Below are 23126 nucleotides of genomic sequence, written 5' to 3' on the forward strand. Positions count from 1 at the left end.
TATAAACAGCAGTATGAACAACCTCAGACCAAAAATGCTTAGGCATATTCTTTTCAGCCATCAAGGCGCGTGCAACTTCTGCAATATGCCTGTTTTTCCTTTCTGCAACCCCATTTTGCTGTGGGGTATACCTACATGTGAACTGTCTCTTTATCCCATGAGACCTTAGAAAATCATTGAACTCATTCGAGAGGTACTCTCCCCCTCCATCTGACCTCAAGCACTTTACTTTCAAGCCTGTCTCTCTTTCAACTGCAGCCTTGAAAGTTCTAAAGTGCTCAAATGCTTCACTCTTTTCCTTCATAAAATATACCCACAGCTTTCTAAAACAATCATCAATGAATGTGACAAAGTATGAACTGCCTCCAAGAGATACATTTTGTGTAGGCCCCCAAATTTCTGTATGCACAACATCAATGATATTTCTGCTTACATCTCTATCATGTGAAAAGGGTTGTCTTGCCTGCTTACCAAACTGACATGCTTCGCATACCTTATGAAATTCTGCAACTCTAAATGTAGGCAAACCTGTAACCAACCCTTTGGACTGTATTAATTTCAGCCTTTGTCCTTTTGCATGTCCAATGCGTTTGTGTCAAATTTCAATATCTGCAACAACACCTTTTCCTTTAGCATACATAGCAGCATTCGTAGTAGGAATTCCAGCATCCAGAGTAAACATACGTCCAACTCTACTTCCCTTTGCAACTAACCTGCACTTGTCATTGAAGTCTTCTACAAAGCAGTCCTTTGCATTAAATCTAACTTGCAGCCCTTGCTCTACCATCTGACCGACTGACACCAAGTTCTTTGTAATAGATGGCACATGTAATATATCTGAAAGACTCTTTGTCTTACCATCATACAAGGACAAGGGAACTTTTCCAATATGTGAAATTGGGTGGCATGAATCATCACCCGTCTGCACATAACCTGCATTTTGCAAATCCTGTATCTCTCCAAACCATTCTGCATGGCTGGTCATATGATTGGATGCACCTGAATCAACATACCAAACATCATCATGTGTTCCCTTTCCTGTAACAGCATTCAGCATATACTGCATAACAAACTGACGTTCATTTTTGTCTTCATTCTGTCGTGAAGATGATGTATAGTTTCCTTGCTGCAACTTACCACTGCGAATATCATCTTTCTTAGCATAAGATTGGGCTGCAATATGACATGTTTTGCCACAGTAGTGACACACAATACCAGAGTTGTTAGAACCTATGTTCTGCCATCCACCTCTTTCTCTAAAGCTCCCCCTGCCTCTAAAGTTACCACGACCTCCTGAGACCTGCCACGTCCCCTTCCTGAAGTGGAGTACCACGGCCTCTTGAAGTGAACCTGCCACGTCCCCTTCCTGAAGTGGAGTAGAAAGCTTGGACCTGTTCACCACTTCTTTTAGATGTCTCACTCTGCATGTTGATCTCTTCACTGATCATAAGGGAGACCAACTCATCGAAATCTGGAAATGGCTTTCTGACATATATGGAAGTTACAAAAGACTTCCAAGCCTTTTCATTGTTAAGTCCACCCAAGGTAGACAACACCAAATCATCATCATCGGGCATTGCATCAATCGTTGCCAAGGCATCTGCAATGATCCTTACCTTTATTGCATACTCATTGATAGACATCTTCCCTTTCTTCAACGTATTCAACTCTTACTTGAGTTGAATCTTTCGTGCCTTTGTATTTACGGAAAACGTACTTTCAAGTATAGTCCAAGCTGCATATGAATTCTCTGCATTTCTGATATGTCCTAACATATTATTTTCAATTACTACAGACAGCCAATACATGACCTTTTTGTCTTTTGCATTCCATTCCTTCTGTGCCTTTGTCTCTTCTGCAGTTGGAGGATCACTCACCTCCAGCTCCTTTTCTTCACCTGACACAAACTCGTAGAGGCCTTTTCCAATAAGGAAGTTCGTAACACAGAACTTCCATGAAGGGTAGTTGTTCTTGTCGAGCTTCTCAATGATAGGGTTTCCACTGTTCTCTGCCATTATCACAAAACTAATACCAAACAGCAAGCAAATCTTCTGCAACCCTCGACCTGTAGTGCACAGTAATACATAGACAGCCTTTTTCACTGTCTGCTCAATAATACATGGAATCTGCAACCAGTTTGCAGATAAATCTTATGTTTATTTACTGGTAAACACCTTTGAACTTACAGATCTGAAATCTGTAACCTGTGTACCTGTATATGACAGACACAGCTAAAATTGCAGGGTCTACTATGAAACATGGTATAGTAAATTTGTGTCTGAATGCATTGTGTGCCAACATATAGAATGTCACTATGAAAATGTCAAGAATCGCGTGGTGGGGGGACTTACTTGCTCAAGATGCTGCACCGAATACACACAGAATGCACAAGGAGAAGCTTACTCAAGAAACAAGAAGAGAGATGGAGGCCAAAACGTTTTCTTGTTGGTTTCTTCTTCTTCTTCCACACATTTTACAATGTACACAAAGTATAGATAAGATACAACATAAAGGAAAGTGGCCTATTAAGTCAAACAATGTATAACCGACTACACTAGTCAATTGGCGCTATAACTATGCCAGTTGTAAATAGGTGTAACAACCTAAATATAATAAGTAATGAGTCATTGGCCATGTGAGAGTCATAATGACCACCGACGTGCTAAGTGTAGACGTGTGGACCCATCTAACCAGGCAGTCCATCATTAATGTCCGCATGTGTTGAGCTTGTCATCTCAACACAAACACCTCATCCTTTTCTTTATATAAACCAAAGTATAGCGGCAGCTAAAGTCATCTATGAAGGTCACATAGTATTTAGAGCCTCCCATACATGCATTATGGGTTGGTCCCCCACACATCGGAATGGAACCAACTGCAAAGGTCTCGTGTTGTTTCGTACATGCTTGGAAAAAGGCAATCAAGACTGCTTACCAAATTGACAGGCATCACATACATGACCAAGATTAGTGTAGGTAAACTTCAGTAAGACAGTTAACAAGCTGTCTCTTTTGCATCAATTACAGCTGTTGAATATTTACATGCCCCACTCTCTTATGCCATATTTCTAGGTCTTGACTGTGCCTAATGAACCATAAGCAAACATTGCTGATTTCTGCTATAGTAAAGTGGCATCTAATATGAACATCATGCGATGTCTATGACCACGAGGAATCAATTTGTAGCCATTACCAAACTCTTCAATGAAGCAACCATGCTTATTAAAATGGACCTGCAAATTTTGCTCAGTCATCTGACCCACAAATAGAAAATTCTTTGTAATAGATGGGACATGCAACACATCATGCAGGTTCTTCTTCTTGCCATCATGAATCGCCAGAGGTACTATGCCTTTGTTCTCAATGCTATGCTGCATATCATCGCATGTGCATACATAGCCATTCTTGTCAGGCACCATATCTATGAACCAATCTCACCATGAGGTGTCATATGATTCGATGCTCCTGAATCAATATACCAAACATCATCTGCATTCGACTTCTTTGCAACCCTGTTCTACACGTAAGTCATGGCAAACAATCAATCTGCGAAATCATCCTCTGTATGGCTAGATGATGCATAATGTCCATGCTGCTTGCCCTTCTGTTTGCCCTACTTCTTCTAGTAGTCCTTGGCTATGTGTCTGTACTTATCATAATAATAACAATCCTTATCCTTGTTAGGATTTTCAGAGACACGCTATGGCTGCCAAGAGCCTTTACTCCTAGGGCTAGATCTCCCCCTAGCTCTAAAATTGCCACCTCCTCATGCATTTGAACCCTGTTGGATATTACTGCCACGAGACATATTCTGTGGTGCTCCTCTACCACAAGAAAATCCCCTACCACAGCTGCCACGACCGCATTGATTTGAGTAAAAAACATCATCCTTACTCTTAGAGTTGCTAGAACTAATAGCCAATGTTATAATATCTGAGATACACGCTCGACTTTCTCATATACTTAAAATATATATGGTGAATATTATGCTAGCACAGAGAGAGAACAGATGAGAGAAAAGAAAGATGTAGAGAGAGAGAGATAGAGGTAGAGAAATTGACAACACACTAGGGACTAGAAGATGGACCAATCCCCCACCTTGTGGAGTTATATTATTGACAAGGAGCAGGCTCCTCTGTTACATATAAACTAGTTCTTACTTGTAGATATTGAAGACAAGATCATGGTTCCTTGCACGATATACAACCGGTTAACACTTGCACAACTTGGAAGTTGGCATCTTTTGATTCTTCTTGAGTCTCCTTCTCTCCTACACAATATGTGTAGGACTCTCCTCTTGGCGCTTGATTTCAGCGAAGCTTCCACAGCACTTGCATCTTCTCAATAGAGCTTCCGCAACACTTGCACCTTCTCTTCTCCTCTTGGAACTTGATTTCAATGGAGCTTCCGCAACACTTGATTTTGTTGGGGGTAAAGGCGCATCTGCCTAGCCACCCATGTATTACTACATTGGCAATACCGTCCACTACACACTGCAGGTGGAGGGCGCCCATCACTATCACTTTATTCTTTATTCTTTTAGTGACAGTTTGAATAAAGGAGGGCCCGGTCACACATTGTGACTGTTGGAGTTCCCACTTGTGTCTCTCTCTCTTCTTGCTCTTGCTCTCTACCATAACTCACTTCCAAGCAAGCTTCGATCCTTCTCACCTTTCAACTGGTATCAAAGCTTAATCATGGAGCTTAGCCCGGCATTATTTCAGCCCGGATTGAAGACCTAGAGCTTGGAGCTTCAATGCCAGCCATGGCTTCTTCCCCCCGAGGTAAGATTTCATCTCCCGCCTCTCCTCAGCCCTCATAGGCTCTTTGCAGGTGTTCTTTGGCTTCATTGGGGACCTTGTATGCCCCCATTTGCCCCCTTATCCTTAGCATAACTAGCAAGCCCCATAGTAGTAGCTCACGTTTTTTTGCGCCTGTTTCAAAATCTAGCTCAAAAATCCCATTTTTTCTCATATCTCGGGCATACGGAACCCGATTTAGGCAACCATGTCATCATGGTTTATACCTGGATATGCTATTTGAGAGCTATTGAGCCTTGATTTGGATGCAGACACTTCGTTGTTAGTTGAGATTTATGCTACCTTGGTTGACAAATTATTTTACCTCCATTTTGGTTATGCCTCTTGGTTTCGTGCTATGTCTTTGGGATATGCAATGAAGTATTGACCTTCGGGGTATGACATCGAGCTTGTCTTTGGTTCCAGATCTTCATTTGAGCTTGAACTCGGCTTTGGAATGCATTTGATGCTCCGTCTTGGATGTACATATAGCATGTATGTTACCTATGTTTGACCGATCTTGACATGCTTGGCCTATGCCATACTACATGCTAGTTACATTGTTTGGAGCCGATTGCTACTAGTGCCTTGTCTTGGCTTGCATGTAGCTTCCGGGAACTTACTTGGGATATTTCTTGGCTTGCCAAAGTTGTATTTGGGATATAGTTGATGTCTATGGATGCTCTAATTGGAGGCTATAGAGTCTATATGCTCATGATGTCTTATTGATGTCTGGTATTGGATCTTTTGTCACTGGTACTCTCATATGCCTTTCTTAAGCTTTTTGGCTTGATCCATATGTTTTGTGTCAATGGGAGCATCGTTGGATGTTTAACAAACATTGAGAAGGTGGTTTATGCTATTGAGCTTTGAGTCTTCTAAGACTAGGATCTTCTTCACTTGGATGTTACATGCTTGGTATGCCGTGGTCTGCATACATATACTTGGGCTGATTTGGGCTTTGCACTCCCTGAGTATACACCTCTTTGTATCAAGTCTTGCCAGTGTTGTGTACACTTTGCCCTATTACACACGGGGTGTGCCGGCTTACTGAGGATTCGTTTCACATCCTTGGGTATTTGCTCGATGTTCGTATGACTATCATATGTTGATTTATGCCCGCTTGATATTGGTTATGCTTTGATAGTCAGTGGTTGACTTGGTGGATTGATTTTCCCTACTGTTTGCTCTCATTGTACTTGGCTGTAATTTATCACAGCAAGCAGTTATGTATGGACTGATGTAGAATTTTCATGCTAAATCATCCTAATTTTATGTACTTTTGATGGTACTTGGTGGCCAGCATCAGTAGTTATCAGTTCTAGTCACTTTGCCTTGGTTTTGGTGGTATTTTGACTATTTTTACAGCAGAAAACAAGTAGTTTTGAATTGTGTGCACTGTTTTGGACTGTATTATGGGTCTTTCTTCCACTAACAGTGCTATCTTCAAAATCACTAAGCTTGATGGTATGAATTATGCCTATTGGAAGAGCCAAATTTGACAGGTATTGGTGCAGAAATTGCAGATAAAGCCACTAAGGATGCATGGCAAGCAGCCTAAAACTATGACTAATGATGAATGGGATGAGCTTGATGAGTTATGCAAGTCCACTCTCAACTTGTCTCTCACTAAACATGTGCATTACAATGTGGTTGAGAAAGTACAGAGTGCTTGGTAGCTTTGGGATAAAATTAAGAACCTCTATGACAAGAAAAGTCCAGCAAGTCAGATGTATTGGTTGAAGCAACTTATGGACCTGCACATGAAGGAGAATATGACAATGTCTGCTCATTTGAGCCAGTTCCATGCTATTCTCAAGAACTTGACTTCATAGGGTATTACCTTTAATGATCAGGTCACTCCATTGTTTTTGCTTGGGACTCTAAGTGATTCATGGGATGTATTCCACACTGCCTTATGTACTCTTGCTACTATTTTGAACTTGCCTGATATAGAGAGTGCTCTTCTGCAAGAAGAGATCAGCCATAAGAACTTGGATGTCTCTTGTGTGTCGCATGCTTTGACTATTAGCGGCAAAGATGGTAATGGCAAGTGACCGTGGGAATGGCTGTAGCAGAGACTCGTAGAAGTCTAGGTCTAAGTCGCATGGTAAGGCGTGCAACAAGTCTCGTGGGAGAAATGCTAATGTGACATGTCATCATTGCGGCAAGAAGGGTCATATACGCCCATAGTGTCATGAGTTGCACAATGAGAAGCACAAAGAGAAGGGGAAAGACAAAGTACAGGAAAAGTCCTCTGATTGCAGCATTATGCCTACGAAATCCAGTGTGAAAATCAAGGAGATAAATGTCATGCAGACTGATGACTTTGATGGGGAGTACATACTTGGAGCTAGTTCTTATGATGCTATGTCATTGACCAATGTTCACTCTATGTGTGCATAGTGCTAGCTTTTGGATTCCAGTGCTTCATTTCATGTTACACCATGCCATGAGTGGTTCCACTCCTACCGCACTATCTCTGGTTCAGTTCGCTTGGGTGATGGTAGGTCACTCGCTATTGTTGGCATTGGGGATGTATGGCTGCAGTTCTCTATTGGCAGTACTTTTCTGTTATAGGACGTACATCATGTACCTGCACTTACATGCAGTCTTATATCTGCAGGGCAGCTTGATGATGTTGGGTTTCATGTTTCATTTGGGGATTCTGCCTAGAAAATCACCTATGGCAGACTTGTGCTTGCTAGAGGTGTCAAGCTGGCAGCCTCTATCCTCTTGTAGTTGATGGGTCCTCTATGGACCATGTTTTGTTAGTGGATTCCATCCCACATGTATCTCTTTGGCATGCCCGTTTGGGCCATATGTCCTTGAAGGGAATGAAAAGGCTTTCTAATTTTTGCAGTATTTACTGTCCCTTGACTACGTATGTTTTGATTCATGTAAGCATTGTCTTTATGGCAAACAGACTAGGAATACACATAAGAAGTCTGGTAGGACACGCATGAGTGAGCCTATGGCATTGGTACATTCAGATGTCTGTGCACCCATGCCCTGTCAGTCTATGGGTGGTGCAAAGTATTTTGTGACGTTCATTGACAATTTTTCACGTAAAGTCTGGGCTTACCTCACTAAGCTTAAGTCAGAAGTCTTGACTATGTTTCAAAGGTGTCTTGCATTGGTCGAGAACCAGACTAGGCATAGGCTAAAATGCCTTAGGACGGACAATGGGGGAGAATATGTGTCACATGCTTTTGAGTAACTATGTTACAAGAGGGGTATTAAGCGTTAGTTGACCGCCCCCTATAACCCACCCCAGAATGTTTGGGTGAACAGATGAATAGAACCATCCAGGAGCGTGTACACAGTATGCTTAGCCATGCAGGCTTACCACAGAGCTTTTGGGGGTTAAGGCAGTCAGTACAGCTATGCATATCATAAATAGATCACCTTCTAGTGGTTTGGATTTTCAGGTTGTAAAGGAGGTATGGACTAGGGAACCTCTATCTTATGCGCATCTATGTGTCTTTTGGATGTGAGGCATTCTGCCATGTGCCCAAAGACAAGCGTACTAAGTTGGATCCTAAGAGTGTCAAATGCATTTTCCTTGGCTATGGGGATGCAGGCGAGATGGGTTACCACCTCTGGGATCTGCAAGCACAAAAAGTCATCCATAGCCATGATGTAGTCTTCCATGAAGACAAGATGCATAGGCAGCCTGAGAAGGTGGTAGAGATACGTAGGGTTATATTCCAGGAGTCATGTACTCCTGCACAGCTAGTTGGACAACATGGAGCAGTAGTCAATACACATGGCCAAGGTGTTGGACCAGCCGCAGAGCCTGCCATGAGACGGTCTACTAGAGATAGACGTCCACCTAATAGATTTGACCCCTTGATGCATTATGTCTTGGTTACAGATGCACGAGAGCATCTCACCTATAATGAGGCTATGCACAAAAGTGACAGTCACTCCTGCGAGAGGGCTATGCAGTCTGAGATAGACTCCCTACACAAGAATATGACTTGGGATTTGGTTGCACTACCTCAAGGCAAGAAGGCTTTGCCATGCAAAGGGGTGTACAAGGTGAAAAGTACCCCTGGAAACCCCAAGCCGACTTATAAGGCAAGACTTGTCGCTACGAGTTTTAAACAAGAGCATGAGTTGACTTTGATGAAGTCTTTTCTCCTGTAGTCAAGATGGCCACCCTATGCTTTGGTTTTGGCCTTAATCACGCAACTTGACTTGGACTTGTACTAGATGGATGTCAAGACTACACTCTTGCATGGGGATTTGCATGATGAGATATACATGGAGCAACCTGAGGGCTTTGCAGAACCTGGCAAGGAGTACCTAGTGTGCAAGTTGAAGAAAAGTCGTTATGGCTTGAAGTAGGCACCTAGAGAGTGGTACCATAAGTTTGATGCCTTTATGCAGCCACAAGGGCTACAGCAGGAGTGTTATGGATCTATGTCTTTACACAAAGAAATCCCGTGATGGCTCATTGCTTATTTTGGTACTTTATGTGGATGATATGCTAATAGAAAGGAAAGCTCATGATGAGCTGGATGCTCTTAAATATCAGTTGAAGAAGAGATTTGAGATGAAGGATTTGGGATAGACCTCTCATATTCTTGGTATGTGCATTAAGCGTGATAGGCATCAAGGACTACTCTACCTCTCACATAGGGAGCACATTCATAAAGTCCTTGAGCGTTTCTGCATGCGGGACGTAAAGCCTATTGGTTGTTCATTACCTTATTATGAGAAGGTTTCATAGGCTGATTGTCCATAGATGGATGAGCAGAGGATCGAGATGGCCAAGATCCCTTATGCATCAACTGTGGGTAGTTTGATGTATGCTATGATAGCCACTCGTCTAGATATTACCTTTGCAGTCGGTGTTATGGCATGCTATATGGCTACACTTGGCAAAAAGCATTGGGATGTCTTAAAGGGTATCATGAGATACCTGAAGGGCATAGCAGATATGTGTATTTGCTATGACAGCCTGGATACTAGAGTTGTGGGCTACACAGACTCCGATTATGTAGGACATGCAAATAGTAGGAAGTCCACTTCCGGCTATGTTTTTACCTATGCTGGAGGTGCTATTTTTTGGATGTCCAAGGTTCAGAAGTGTACAACTCTCTCTACCACTAAGGCCGAGAATGTTGCAGTCACTGAGGCTTGCAAGGAGGCCATATGGCTGGGTCATTTGGTTCATGACCTTGGGATTGATACTATACTTACGCTACATTCAGTTTCTATGAGTGCTATTCAACTAGCCAAGAATCCGGTCTTCCATGCGAAGACAAAACACATTGAGGTGAGGTATCACTTCATACATGGGGTCGTGGACGACAAGTTTGTTGACCTTGTCAAGATCTCCACTAACGAAAATCCTGCAGATCTGCTCACGAAAAGCCTCATTACTGAGCGCTTTACCTTCCTCAAGAGATTGATGGACGTTGGATGAGATGACATTTTTCCTCATCCTGTTGTACATGTGTACATTGTACTATCTTTTCTTTTTCTTTTCACTCCTCACTAGGAAAAATTCACCTTTAAGTGGGAGGTTGTTGGGGGTAAAGGAGCCTCTGCCTAGCCGCCCGTGTGTTACTACACTAACAGTACCCGCCACTGCACACTGCACGTGGCAAGCACTCATCACCATCACTTTATTCTTTATTCTTTTAGTGACATTTTGAATAAAGGACGGTCACACATTGTGATTGTTGGAGTTCCCATTTGTGTCTCTCTCTCTTCTTGCTCTTGCTCTCTGTCATAGCTCACTTCCAAGCAAGCTTCGATCCTTCTCACCTTTCAGATTTCAGCAGAGCTTTCGCAGCACTTACACCTTCTCTTCTCCTCTTGGAACTTGATTTCAGCGGAGCTTCCGCAACACTTGATTTTAACAGAGCTTCCGTAGCGCTTGATTTCAACAGAGCTTTTGCAACACTTGATTTCAACAGAGCTTCTGTAGCACTTCCACCTTCTCTTCTCCTCTTGGATGCATGCAAAGTGATGCTTCCTTCACCTTTCTCACACCCAAGGACAGCCTCCTCCTTTATAGGCTTCCACACAAAAGCTTGTGTCATTTTAGACCTTAGAAAGAGAAAATCACTTCTCTCCTCACTTCTCAAGGATCATGTCTCTCAAGGACAGCCTCCTTTATTGACTTCCACACAAAAGCTTGTGTCATTTTAGACCTTAGAAAGAGAAAATCACTTCTCTCCTCACTTCTCAAGGATCATGTCTCTCGTCTTTCTTAGTGAGAGAATTACCTCTCTCGTCTTTCTTAATGAAAGAAAAGACCTTAAACCTTGACTTGTAAGGGAGAGGATGACCCCAAATGAATGCACTGCTCATTACACACAAGTAAACATTCTCAGGCGTCCCCAAATGCACACATAAATACATATACACAATGCTAATGTACTTCCTCCTCTTAGAACTTAATCCATCTTCATTTATGTGTAATCCTTGGTTCTTGTGTACACTCTTACACTTGGCAGGCACTTCTTTCCCCCTTCATAACTTGTACTGCCTGTACCAGATATCCCCATCACAGTGCTCTAATCACCCCATTAAGTGATACATTAGGAATACTGGTCTCTAAATGGTCTCATGGCCATGCTAGATCATCATCAACACTTAAAGAAAAGTGAGTCATTAATTTATTGGCATAAATGTATTAAATAGAGAATGTTTAATAAGCAATCAATTTAGTGACAACCAATCCCAGTTTGTTGACTTCCTCATCATGAATTAGCAATGCCACAAGCTCATTAAAATCTGGCGTTTCAGCCCGCACAGATATGGAAGTATCAAAAGATTTATATTCATGACCCAAGCCATTTAATGCAACTATAACCATGTCTTCATCCTCCACCTATGTGCCAATGGGCACTAATCGGTCCACAATGGTCTTGATTTCAGTGACATAGTCCTAGATAGACCTACCCTTTCTCTCCATATTATTGAATTTTTGCTTCATTTGTATCTTCTTGGCACTTGTGGTAGTACCATAGTACCTGATCAAGGTATTCCATGCATCCTTTGGAGAGCTACAGTTGATAATCTACATTGTCATAACATCCAAAATACATAATGACATCCAATGTAGAATGTTGTGTGCTCTTTTCATCCAAGCTCTATGAGCTCTCAGCTGATCTAGAGGATTCCTATCAGTAAGGCAATTTGGGTTCTTAGCGTCTGCTGTTGTTAACAAATCCCAATATCCTTTTCCTATCAGGTAGTTCTCCATGTAGAATTTCCAAATGGCATAGTTGTTGCTGTCAAGTTTCTCACCCACTATCCGGGTTATGCTATGTGTTTTGTCAACATTTGCCATGATGTAAACAACATAGCCTGACATCCTACAAACCAAGGTTTCTTAACTGATCTGTTTCAGTCTTCCAATTCAATGACAATTTTCAACAGCAACCCACTATTCAAATCAGAGTATTTTAGTACATAAACATGTCAACCATATCCCAAGTCAAGTCGTAATACATCTAGGTATAACAACCTATTTGTATGGATTGCATTTACTGCATACTCTATATGTAAACATACTACATTCTTGATAGTCATATCCATCTTTCCAAAGCATTGGTGGATCAAATGGTGCCCTGTATTAGTGCTAAAAAACTTTTGGACATATTTCAACATGTCATTATCTTTAAACACTGAGCATTTGACACTCCCAATCCAAGATCAAAAACATAAGAGATAACACATATGCTTTGTCAAGCATCCACCAAGTATAAGCTCTTCAATGATCACTATCTATTGAGACTTCAATGTTGCCTATGAGTTACCATACACAACAAGTGTATTCAGCATGCATTACATAGGCCTACTAGGCACATTCAGACTGCTTTACATCAATTTTCTATAGCATACATAATGCTCCATGAGCTCATACCAATGCTCAACCATTTAGCAAGTAATATGTCACATTGGATGCATATACATTATACTTCAAGGCTGCCTTCAGATTTGTCCATGTATAGCTATAGGAACAACATGCACAACTTCTACATGCCACATTTTCTGCCTGTTGTTGGTCAACGAGTTGCTAGTCACTTGCAAGCTAATGCTTCTAGAGCCCCAAGAGGAACACCAAGGAAAAGGGAATTCTCTTGCAATAAAATCTATCTTGTAACATCAATAAGCTTGTTTATCATGTTTCATATGATCACAATGAAGAAAAGAACACCAGGCACAACAAATCTTCATGCAGCATCATGTAGATCTCCCACGGTTTTGATAGAATCAACCATATTCTTCAACATCTTCACAAAATCCATCAATAGAACAAAGAAAGCAAAGGAATACACCATCTTTGAATGGAAATACATCACATAGTATTCATCTTTAATATCTTCATAGTCTTCTCTCTCAATTTCTCATATACAATCACTCTGTTTGAGTAGAATTGGCTATCTCTGGCTCTCTCTCTCTCTCTCCATCAATAATACATCATATCCTCACTACAATCTCTCAAAATTACTCTCAATAATCCCTCTTAGGTCGTGGATACCCCTCCCAAGAGGTATGTCTGATATGAAGAGTCACCAGAGCCACTACAGTGTCCTTTCATAGCTCACTATTGTCACTTCACTCTAGTCTTCACTTGAGTCTTCAGCAGCTACTTCTTCCACTTATTTCAGCTCTTTTGCACTTGTATTCACCTCTTTCCAAGGCTAGAAAACTTTCCCAAGCTACACTCTCATCCATCAGAACACATACAGAAGCATACAGAACAGTCACAGAACAGTACCAGAACAGCTACAATACAGAACAGAACAGAACAGAACAGAAACAGAGGCTCTACAGAAGACCTACAGAAGGTTACAGAAGGTCATCAAAACCACATAACTCATTCTTAAACCATTCCAAACTCTCATAAACCATTCAATAAACTTTCTCAATATCTCAATCTTCATCAATCAATACTCCATCCCTCTTTACAGAAGACAATCAGAATAAAACAGACCAAAACAGAACAAAACAGAAGGTATACAGAACATCACAGAACCACATATCCCCATTGATAAACAACATGAACTTCCAAAACACAATCAATATCATCCAAAACACTCTCAAACCACTTCCAAACCAATCAATCATCTCATAAAATCAACCATTCAACTCTCAAAAACAACAAAAATCAGCCAAAAAACAAGTCATTTCAACACTCAACATATCCCCACACTTAATAAGGAAGCGTCCTCGCGACCCAGGAAAAAGGGAATACAAGTTCAGGGAAAAACGCAACTTTGATCTTCAATATCTGTTCACAAAGAATCCATCCACCACGACCCCAACTTATAACCTGGTTCTGATATAAAAATACAAAGAAAGGAAAACCCTTTTGAAATTAACACCTCTTATCAAACTAGAAATCACAACAAATTTGTAAAGGATATAAAAGTTTTCTTCTTCTTCATCAGCATCAGCTTCAACTCTCCAACCACGACCCCATCACCACAATTCTCCAAAATGTAGCTCGCATGAAATCCAATAGGAAACCACCACGTTCGTTTTACATAAATGAACTCACAACACAAACACTAATACACAACACAACCATCTGAATGACTCCTCCAAAAAGAGAGATTTTCATTAAAAAGCATCCACCATACATTGGAAAGGTATCAATGAAGATGATCCCTCTTGAAAGATTGATGTTGTCGGAAACGATCCATAGACAAGGATTCATCTACAAAGTTTTTGGGAGGATTTTGAAAAAACTAGAGACAACACATCCTTTCCAACAGGACCAAGTATCTGCTAGGCAAACAAAGGGCATGAAAATACAAAATATCCAGCTGTTGGGAATCAATGCTCACATTGACATTCATGCACAACTTTGGAATAGGCTTGGAATCATTATGAGAGTGCCTATGCATATACGCCAGGTACCAAGCAAAGTGAGCAGTTAATCTCACTGAGGGATCTGCAGACTGTGAATACTGCTGAGCAAAATGAACATAGTTCTGATAAGCTTGACTGGAAGCTGTCCATTCTCCTGGAATTACTCGCCAATTAATCTGAGGTCCGGTAAGGCAATCATACGAACTCCATCCCCGTCTTCTGGAAATCTGATTATCAAACCCGTCACAGTCACTAACCAACTGAGGTGGTTGAGATATAGAAGTGTTAGGAGAGGGTAATGGAATAAGGAAAAGTGGATGAAGGGAGGGATAGGAAAAATCATAAAAAGAGGAAAAGGTTAAAGAAGGAGTGGCAGAAATTTGGAGGGAATCACTAAGGAACGGTGTTAACTGATAAATAGGAAATGTGGAGGGTACATTAATGGATGGAGAAGGACAGGGTGGAGAAGGGGAAAATACCCTATCCTCAATAAAGGAATAGTATGTAAAAATGGGAATTTGAGGGAAAGATGAAGGTTGGAAAAGAAGAGGTAAAATAGTGGTGGAATTAGATTGACAAAGGGAAAGATATATAGCATATTGGTGAGCCATTTGTTGGTAATAGAGGAGGGTAGGAACAGAAGGTCCTAAGAGAGATCGTCAATGATAGGCATCAAAGAAGGTAGCATCAAATGGATTATGTTTTGAAAGATAGGCTAAGAGATCCATCCTCAGTTGATTAGTACTCTGGGCAGAGGTAGGAGCTGTGTTTTGTCTTTGATTTAGGACCACAGAATCAATCATGGGATGCCACAAATTATCATGACAATCAGCCACTTTGGAGGAGTAACTCTGGAACATGTCAGCTATGCGCAACTCCAAATGGTTGACATACAAAACAGCTTGTAAGACCACATCCCCCACATACCATGCTATATCCACCTCATCTGGAATTAACAAGTCTCCTCATAGATACATGTATGACATTAACATAGTATCTGGCGTGACAGAATCTTCAAACACCATTCTTACTACCTCTGTCAACAACTCAGCAGACCAAGCCCCACTCCATCCATTCTCTGGAAGAGGTAAATCCATCGTGGAAAGCTTCATATAGAAGACCAACTTCTGTAAGCGGTAGTGGACAAATAAAGAATGGTCTGGTAGAACATATTCCTGAAACTGCTCAAATGTAGACCATAACAAGTCCATTCTGGACTGCAATCTTTCCACTTTATCTTGGAATAGAGGGCACAAAGTAGCCTGTCTCTGAAGAGCAGCCAAGTCCTACTAGGAAAGAGAAGGAATCAATGGAACATGAGGGCTTGGAGGAACAGAGCGGGACTTTGCAAGTTGATTGTGCAACTGTTGGATTTGGGAGGCTTGGGATGCCACTGTGTCACTAGCAATCTGTAAAGCTGAAAGTTTGTCATCTAAGATAGCTTGGAACTCCTGTGCTTCTCTAGACATCCTCTCCTTCTTCTCTGAAAGGCTAGTAACTTGGGATTGAGCCTCTAGTAACTGGATCTTCAAAGAATAGATCTCATCACTTTGGGTGGCAACCAGTTGGGTTTGCTGTTCCATTTGCTTAAATAAATCTGCTGGGATATCCTTAGCAGAAGCTAACTCAGATGTTGTCTTATGCAACTGGTCCTTAGACCGCATGAATTCTTCATAAAAAGATGCGTACAGCTGTTGAACACAGGCTGTCATTGACAATTCAACGGAACTTTGAATATCTTTACAGAGGAAAGGAATTGCATCTCCTGAGACGAGACTGTTCAGGGAGGGAACTGATATGTCCAATGATCCTTCGCGATGTGCTCTGAACAGGTTATTACAAGTGAGATACCCAGGGAGATCACTGCCAAAGGTAGCAGGGATAGGTACTGAAGGAAGTACTGAAGGAGCTTTATCCGCTACCCTCTTCAAGCGTTTGCGCTGTATGACCAGGGGAGGTGGAGAATCATCATCCTCTATGTCAATGGGTTCTGACTCATCGGAAGGTGGAGGAGGAGGTACAGGATCTGATGGAGGAGGTGGAGGCACAGTCTTCTGTAAACCGGAATAGGTCAAGAAGGTAGACAAATATGATCCATATGTGACATTGGTAACATTACCCCTGGTGACTTTAACGAAATGCTGATCCATTTTAGTGAGGAGATAAGTGCTCCAATCAATAGCAACTCCTTTCAACACCATCCTGGAAGCTGTGAAAAGCTCTTTGGACAAGTACTGGGAGGGCGTTTTGGCAGGCATAAACCTGTCCTAGAGAAACTGACAGATCGTCTTCCATACGGGATCAGTAATCATAGAAAAGGAAACTCCTGAAGAGTTGATCACCTCTTAACATCCAGCATTTCCCTTGTCTGCTTTTGCAACAGCTTCAGAATCTCTTCATTAGAGAAAAGCTGACGAGTGGTCACAAAAGGTTCACCTTTGGAGGGAAGAGACAGAGCCTTCCCTAAGCCTCGAGGTGTCAAAGTCATAGAAATTCCCTGGACTAGTCCTGTCTTCTTGCTGTAGGAGGCCAGAAACTCATCACATAACGACGGATCCTCTGGAAGCAGGGGAAAAGAAGTAGCAACAAAAGCAGCGAGTCCCGCCTTCGTGAGAGGCTGAAAAGTAAGTAGGGAAGAGTAATCCTACTAACTAATGGGACGTACTGGATAGGGGGAGGAGCATGAAAAGGCACCATTCAGATGGTTACACACACACACCACAAATACAGACAATCAAGGAGAATGCCTGCAAAGGAACAGAAAAAAAAAACCAAGGATAAGAGAACAACCAAACAAGAAAACGTGACTCGACCAACTAACCCCAAGCAATCCACAGCTTAAAAAAAATTCGACATGACCTCGAGACAAATGCGACCAAAAGCTTCATGCGATGCATCAGACAAACACCCTGAACCCCGTATTAGGCAATAAAAGAAAAAACTGCATACCGTACCCTTAACCGTAACAAAGACAGTAAACCAAAACAATACCACATCCGACACATATCAAGACTACATCGATGATAGAACTCGAAGGACTGCGCATACCCATCCCACGAAACGGTTCATTAAAAAAGGGAATTAAGTGCAGTGAGGGGGGAATTACTTGAATGAAGGGTTGATTTTAAAAAAGTATTAAGAAATGGATGAATTTTTATTAAGTGATAAACCTTAGCAAGAAAACGGCGGTTCCTTCTTATAAATTTAAGTACCAATTATTAGGTTAAAACAGTGCTTTAATTCGAATCCCGGACTGCGATACCCAGACTGGGTCTCTAAATGCAAGTTCATTGATTACAAATTAAGGTGATATGGAGTGCTTTTTTGCCAGCGCGTGCTCATGGGACGGCTGGTTCATTTTAAATAAAAAGTAAAGTACCTCTTTAGCGCACGTAGCGCGTGCTAAGTGAACGGTGAGTTTATTTTAATTAAAAAGTATGTGTGTGTTTAGCGCGAATGTGCGTGGAAACTGTGGGTGAATAAAGAGTTCATTTTAACAATTAATTTGTGATTAAGGAGGAAATGAAAATAAATAAAGCACAGAAAATAAATACCTGGAAGGGGTGTGTATGTAATGCAGAAATGTGCACGGAAGAGTTCCCCAAAAGAAGTGAATCCAGTCAAGGAAAAGTAAAGACCACTGACGAACAACAAAGACAACACCTTAGCGGATGTGTTGATTGTGTTTTTTTTTTTGTTAAATTGTTTATAATTTGTGATTAGTTAGGGTTGGTTTGTGGTTATGAGGTTATTATTTTTTGTGAATGTGTGTTGTTGTTTTTTGTTTGTGTAGTTTTTTTTTAGTTTTTTTTTCTTTGTTTATTAAATAATAATAATAATAATAATAGGGAAATCAAGATATATAACACATGAATATGGGATGAAGGGAAAAAATAAAAATGCAGCCATGGAGAAAATATCCACAATTGAGTGTATGAAAAAAAATAGAGAGTGTTAAGGTTAATTTCCATTTGTTGGTTTTTGTTGTTTTGGTTTTTATTTTATTTTTTTTAACAATAGGGGTACCATGTATGATAATATTTTAAAGTGAAAAATAAATGAAAAATGGTCAAGGGGGGAAGAGGGGAAGTTTGTATAATTTTTTAGAATTTTTTACTATTTTTAAATGAATGTTCTACATTTGTTGGTAATGTGGGGGATAAATTGGAAAATATTTAATTTTCAAAAATTTTTGGGGGTGGTAATTTCCAGCAGACAAATTTCCAAAAATTGGCAAAAAGCGAAGGGAATTTTTAGAAATTTTTCTGAATTTTTATGAGGTGGAAATTAATTTATAAATTAATTAAATCAGGTAAATCATGTTAATCTGATAAGTAAGTTGAAAGTAAGTCAGTTAAGTCATGTTAGTCTGTGTAAGTCATGTGAGTCTGACTAAGTCAAGTCAGGTTAGTCAGATGGAATTAGGTTAGTCTAGGTGAAGTTAGATAAGTCAGTTAGGGGGACTAAGTCAATGGAGACTAACCTAAAGGGGGTTAGTTAACCTAAGGTGGGTTTGGGTTTGGGTTAGGGTTAGGGTTAGGGTGAGGCATCTAATTGTGGGTAGGTAGAACTAACCTAACTAAGGGTAGGTAGAACTAACCTAGCTAGGGTTAGGGTTAAGTTAATGGGGTAGGTTAGGTTAGTTAACCTAACTTTGGGTTAGTTAGGGTGGGGTAGGTTAGGTTAGTTAACCTAACTTAGGGTTAGTTAGTGAGTTAAACTAAAGTTAGGTTAGTTAACTAATGTTAGGTTAGTAAACTAACCTCGACTGTCAGTTAGGGAGGAAGAGGAGGGTGGCGGCTCGGCCGGCCATACCGGAGGACGGCGAGGAGGACAAAGGCGGTGACTGGCGGGGCAGGGGCGAGAGGGCAGCCGACGAGGCGGCGAACAGCAGGTTAGGCGCTGCGGCAGGGGCGGCCTACGACGTGGAGGGTGAGGCAGCGCGGACAGTGAGGCGACTGCGACCCGGCACGGCGGCCACGATGGCAGGACGGACGGCGGAGCAAGCGGCTGCACAGGCGGTTACGGGGCGTCCAGCGAGGAGGTCCACGTCGTCGGCAGCGGGCTGGCGACCTGCAGCGGCATCACGGGGGGCGTCGTTAGCAGGCGGCAGGGGCGAGGGCCTGCACGGCGGCCAGTAGGGAGGAGATAGTGCGCGTGTCGGCGAGGAGGAAGGAGGCCACGACGGGGTGGCAGGCGGGCGGCCGAGGCAGTCGATGGCGGGGGCAGCGGCCGGCGGCGACTGCGGCTGGACCAAGGCGGCGGCGAGGACCTCCGGCGGCGGACGTGGCGGTGAGGACGACGAACGTGGTGGCTGCAGACCAGGCGACGAGGGCAGGAGGGAGAGGAAGAAGGGGAAGGAGAGGGGAGGAAGGAGGAGAGAAGGAGGAGGGAAGGGGAAGGGAGGAGGAGGTAGAAAGAAAAGGCGATAGAGGTGGGAGAAGGCGGCGGGAGGTTCAGGGAGGAGGCAGAGGAGAGAAGGAAGAAGGGAGGGAGAAAGAAGGTGGAGGGAGGAAGAAAGAGGGGCAGCAGGTGGGGGAGATGGGGGGAGGGTCGGGGAGAGAGAAAGAGGAGTAGAGGAAGAAGAAAAGAGAGAAGAGAGAGGAAAGAGAGAGAGAGAGGGGGTAGTTGGAATTCGGGGGGGGAAAGGGTGTCCGTTGGGGGGAGGGTGGGTTTTAAAAAAATAATAATAATTTATTTATTTATTTATTTATTTATTTTAAAAAGGAAAAAAAGGAGAGGTGAGACGCCCCTGTCCCGCGCGCATGCGCGGGGCGAGGGCAAAAAAATTTGCGGTGACGGGAGTGAAAAGGCGTCCGGATACGGGGAGGAGGCATGCAGATGCGACCATGGCACGTTAAGACGGGTAAAATTGAAAAAGGTGTGTTCACGCGTGGGACGGAGCGCGTAAAAACTCATAAAAATAAAGAAAAAGTAATAACGCCCAATCAGATCGTCAAAACAAAATGGCATAAAAACAAAAGTGGGCAGGACAATAGGGGGAAGACAGGAAAAATATGCGATGGAGATTCCGGGAGGGGGAAAGGGCGGTCACATGCAAAAAACACAAAAAACGAACCAAAAGACGCAAGTAAAAATTAATATTGGAAGATCCGTGCATCAGAATGAGGTGCCAAAAAAAGGAAAACTGTGCAAAAAGAGATGCCCGACAATTCTATCACATCAAAACATAATTCCGACTGAGATAAGATGCGTTCACATGGAAAAAACCCAAAAATGGGATCGGAAATTAATATCGGACGAACCGTTCGCCGGAATAACATGCAGTAAGAAGGAAAAATGTCCGCAGGAAGGAGTGGCACAGGGTTATCACATTAAACCGCAGTTCCGGTGGAAGTAGGAGGGGTTCACATGCAAAAAATTCCAAAAATACTCTCGAAAACTTATTTAAAAATTAATAAGTAAAAATCCAAAAGTCAAAAAAGGGTGGAGGAAAAAGGAAAAAGGTGAGGGAAGACACAAGGGACACGGCAAAAAATGTCAAAAATACGCACGAAAAAGGTGTAAAAAACCGAAAAAGTAATATTGGACAAACCGTGTATCCGAATGACACGGAGTAAAAAGGAAAAATATCAGGGGAAAAGTGGTTGTCAGGGCTATGACCACAGAGCATGGTTCTGAAGCAAGAAAAGCGCGTTCACATGGAAAACTGACTAAGGTGCGCAAAATGCTTCAGAAATTAATAACTCAAAAACCGTGCACCGGAACAGGGGTAGGTAAAAAGGAAAAATGGTCAGTTCAAAGGGAGGAACAGGGGTATCAGGTTGGATTTGGACTTCGGTGAACGTAGGGTGCATTCACATGACAAAACCTCAAAATCAAGGAATAATGAAAAACTACAAGGGAACAGCCCCCAAGGGTGGGTGGAACATAACCGGGTGGGTGGGAAGGAACCCCATCAGGGTAACAACAAGTCATGGCATAGATGCATGAGCAAGGTAAGGCATATGCAGAGGATATGCAATGTAGACGCGCAGGGACGCGTCCTCACACTTAAGACCTTAACGGATAGGGTTAACCGAGCAACAGGGACCTAGGACCACACCACAGACCATCCACTAACGTCCCCACACTTAAAACATGACCGTCACGAAGAAACCAAAGTGGGAGGGTTAGAAAAACTTGGCCCATTTTGTCAAGAAGCAAGTTTGAGTGTCGATGGCACGTCCAGTGTTGTAGTCGGCTTCTGGAGGTACCAAGGCATCTTCTCGGCACACGTCCGTCATGGAAGGGACCACGCGGCATCACCCAGGGAGGTAGCTGATGGAAGGAAGCGCAGGAAATTTATCGATGATGAGGGATATTGCACTCAACTCACAGTCACTCAAGTGGAATGAAAGAACAGTCACTCGCCCCATGACTAATATCACTCGAAGAAGAATGATGGAACCCCATATCTCATAACCGGTTGAGGAATCGACAAGGAAATGGTGCAGAGAGTTGTATGCCAGGGTGCACAGTTGATGGTGCATTAGTGCGTCCAACCCTGTCTGGCATAAGTGCAAGGAGGAAGGCAAGGGAGCCTTACAGTGCAGTGTACAAAACAGGGTGACGTGTCTTGTGTTGACGGCAAAGACCCATCCCGTGGGTGCACAGGGAAACTAGAACATACCTGACTCCAAGTGTCATAACGTCCCTCAATCTCACCTCTCGGTAATTGATTGAAGAAACTCCAATCACACGCAACCCACCCTCTGTCTCACGCTCGGTTGATAAATACAGAAGGGCAGCCTTTTCCTGAAACCCATTGATATAATCCTCACAGTCACTTGTGCAAAGGTTGTATGCCGTGTGTGCATTTGATGGTGCAACTGTACATCCCGCCCTGTGCCGGCATACGGTGCGAGAAGGAAGGCCAGGGAGCCTTATAGTGCAGTGCACATAAACAAATCGTGCTTTGTGCATTGAGAGACCCATCTCGTGCGTACAACACTTCTCACCTCTCATTTGATTTGAAAGGAAAAGACTGGTCTCTCGCCCCACCCTCTGTCTCACTCTCTGTTGATAGTTATAGAGGGCAACCATACTCACGTCCCCCATCCGGTTAGGATGAAAGCTCTCATCACTCGATTGTTTATCGATGAAGATCGTGTCATCAGTTGTTGAAGAGGCGTACCCAGGGAGGTAGCCATCAAATCGAACGTTATGTTAGATAGGAACATGTCGTCTCCTAGAGGAGAGTTAGACACCCTACAGAGAGACCCAGGACACAACGTACCAAGGGAGGTAGCTTCGGAATTGGATCCGAGGGATATAAATCAATGAATCCACTTTCTGGACTGCTGGGTGTTGCCACCTTTTCCACAGCCAGCTTCCCGCCCAAGGGTGTTTACCACCTTTTCTTGGAACGAGGCCTGCTATGACAAGGAATTGCTTCCTTTTCTCTCATAACAGATTTGTTTTTTCTTATTATTATTTTTTCTTTTTCTTTTCTTTTATTTTTCCCTATTCCCGAAGGTGT

Source organism: Lygodium microphyllum, chromosome 5 (assembly GCF_053477565.2).
Source record: "Lygodium microphyllum isolate KBCC chromosome 5, Lygodium_microphyllum_v1.1.10, whole genome shotgun sequence".
NCBI classification, from domain to species: Eukaryota; Viridiplantae; Streptophyta; class Polypodiopsida; order Schizaeales; family Lygodiaceae; genus Lygodium; species Lygodium microphyllum.